General features: G+C 40.0%; 1 pseudogene; it reads left to right on the forward strand.

Annotated features, from left to right (window-relative positions):
* The first annotated feature begins 305 nt into the window (after nt 1-305).
* Nucleotides 306-1,853, forward strand: LOC117197832 (shugoshin 1-like; annotated as a pseudogene).
* The last annotated feature ends 1,267 nt before the right edge of the window (nt 1,854-3,120 follow it).

Genomic DNA, 3,120 nt, shown 5'->3' on the forward strand with positions numbered 1-3,120 from the left:
CTTAGGTTGTTATATAATATTGAGCAGAGTTCCCTGTGCTATACAGTAGGTCCTTGTTGGTTATCCATACTTCTCTTTTCATCTTTGAGCAGGAATCAGGTTCACTGTATTAAAAGTCCAGGGATTGTAGCCTCTTAGGCAAGCTTTATGCTACTGCAGAGAACAATTTTGAATATGGTCACAGAAGTCTCTGGTGGGGAGATAGAGCCACAGAAGTGGGGGTCCCAGGGCTGCCAGCCAGCTTCCCAGAGCCTGGAGTGTGAGGAGGAAAAGCACAGAGGCAAAGGAGGTGGCCAAGGCAGAAGATGGCCCAGAAAATGTGCCTTAAATAGTTTTTTCAGTACAGTGTAGGAGAAAGAAGGAAACAAAGGAGAGAGAAATGACACCATGCTGAAGTATCACTAACACTTGTAAACTGCTGAAGAATAACCAGGACAACAACAGAATGTTGGTTTTAGTCTTGGAAAATGAAAAATACAAAGTGAGAGAAGCACAAGATGTCCAGTTACAGATGAGAAAATAATCTCACCACCTCACATGTTATCTATGTGCGTTAAAAGTAAAACTTACTTCACAGCAGACAGAGTAAACTGCTCAGACCCGGGACATAGTGAATCCCTCTGGAAAGGACTCCAGCATGGATAACATCTCCAGGGATTTATTGTGAAGGATTTGTTAGTTCCTCTTCAGGAAGCTGGCTTTCCAGAACAAGAAGAATTATTCCAAATAGAAAAGCAAATATCTGTTATTTATCAAGAAAGATTTGAATTTGATTTTGCGTCTCCTAGTTAAGGTGACGGTAAGTCTACTAATAATGTCCTCCCTAGAACTGGATTGGTCCACCTCACTTTAAAGAAAGGTTTTATCAACCTCTGTAAGTGTGCTTCATTGGGTGTCTTCAAAACCAATCTTTTGGCTGGAGAAACTTTTGAATTGGAAAACAAATTATATTTTCAGATCTGCTAGTAAATATACATGCCTGAAAATGTAGGACAAAATATTTGTCAGTGGAACAAGGACCAAAGCTAATGCTTCCAGGAAGCATTGCCTAAACAGATCAATTTAGAGTCTAAGTCTGAACAAACTAAAATTAGCATAGAGATGCACAAGGAAGAAAAAGAGGAGAGGAAAGCTAACAGAACAAGGAAATTGAACTCTACTTCAAGACATTAAGAGGGCAAAAGTGAAACTTTAAAAAGAAAAAAAAACATTATTTCCCAAAAAATTGGATGGAAGTGTCAGTACAAGCAATGCTCACAATTTCAATTTGACAGTGAAGGTTCATCCTACACTTTTAAGGCAAAGTAAAATGAGCAAGAGTCCTAAAAGAGGAGAAAGCAAATGAGTCTGAAATGAGCATCTGTGAATCAAGTAGCCAAGGAGTCTGGGAAGTGATTCTGACGGCCTTCTAAAATTCTGATTTTGCCTTCTAAAATGCCTACTTGCATCACCTGTGTTCAAGCTCCCCCTCAAATCAGATAGGAGCCCAAACACCAGGCCTTGATCTAAATTAGCACTAAGATGTACCCATGAAAAGAGATGCAAGATTCAAAGCCAACATAACTCTTGCAAGCACACCACCCAACACTCACCAGTCACCTCGGCTTAGCCTGAAGGCTCTCACCAATGTCTCCTTATCTCCTGTAGTGAAATTCAGAAAAAAAAAAAAAACCAGAAAACTGGTTTTTATCCCAAAAAAAAAAGAATAAAGAAAGCTGAGTGGTGTCTTGGTCTAAGAATAAGTGCACAGTGTGAAGTATAAGGAAGACACTCTAGCATCAAAACAGGGAAGGGTCTAGTCTACAGATCTGTGTTTCATGAATTCTATTTTCAAGCAGAAAGAAAAAGACTATAAACACAGTTCTAAAAAAAAAGAAAAGTAAATACAGTGATGCTTTTGTTGTGCGTCATTGAAATACATCCTACATACTCCTCATTTCTCAAAGAGAGGTTCTGTAACAAAGCACAAGTGGGTCATACCATTGACACAGAGCTGTCTGGGCAGGATGCTTCAGAGCATAAACATTTCTTCAAAACTATACTTCATATATATTTTTTAAACCTTTAATAAATGTAGGCTTATTTTTCTTTTGAATATATATAACTTATTCAATCATTGTAATAGTTTAGATTTCTTATAATACCTTGAACCCTTAATTTGAGTTGAAGTGTGTCATATATTATTGTTTTGGAAAGCAACAATGGTTATTAAAATGAAGATGTTTTAATTATAAAGTTTTGGCATACTTATATTTCCCTTACATGGGGGACATGAGAGTGAATGATCTTTGAAGACAAGTTGAGGATCACTTAAAACTCTTTACCGTAACAGTTGAGTAAAGTAAGTCCTTGACGTTCACATCCTCCTAGTTGTGTGTGGACCCCTCAAACCACTGCTACATTTCATTTCTCAGACGAAACGTGTATGAGATTGTATTAGCTGCCTCAGGCTGCCGTGACAAAAAATCACAGACTGGGGTCCTTAAACAACAGAAATTCATTCATTTTTCACAGTTCTTGAGGCTGGAACCAAAAATCAACTTTCTGGCTGATTTGGTGGGTGACAGTGGCTATCTTCTTGTTCATTCTGTCCTCACAGGCCTTTCCTCGGTGTCTGTGCTAACAGAGGAGGAGGGGGGCACTATCTGGTGTCTCTTCCTAACAGGATACTAATTCCACTGGATCAGGGGTCCACCTTCCTTATACCAAAGCACACTTTCTTACACCAAATACAGACACACTTGGATTCAGGGCTTCAACATATGAATGGGGCAGGGGCAAACATCCAGTCCATAACAGAGATCACGCTGTGAACGAAAAATGTCGCTGCCATATCAGTACAAAAAAGCTGTTGCAGCCATCAAGCCATCACTTTACAGCCTCCCCAAAGGTGAGCCCTGAGGGAACTCAGGATGGAAACAGGATGCCCCCCATCAACCATCAGCCACTGCAGCCACGCCCTGGCTTGTACCCTGAGGGGACTCAGGATGAGAAAGCAGAGGACACTGGCCTCAGATGGCTGAGGTGCCGGTCAATGAGCCCAGATTCTTGCATCTTCCCATACATATAAAAGCACTAAATTCTTTAACTTGAGATGTCTGGTTTTCTTTAATTAACAGT

The sequence above is a fragment of the Orcinus orca genome, chromosome 9, assembly GCF_937001465.1.
Source record: "Orcinus orca chromosome 9, mOrcOrc1.1, whole genome shotgun sequence".
Lineage (NCBI taxonomy): Eukaryota > Metazoa > Chordata > Mammalia > Artiodactyla > Delphinidae > Orcinus > Orcinus orca.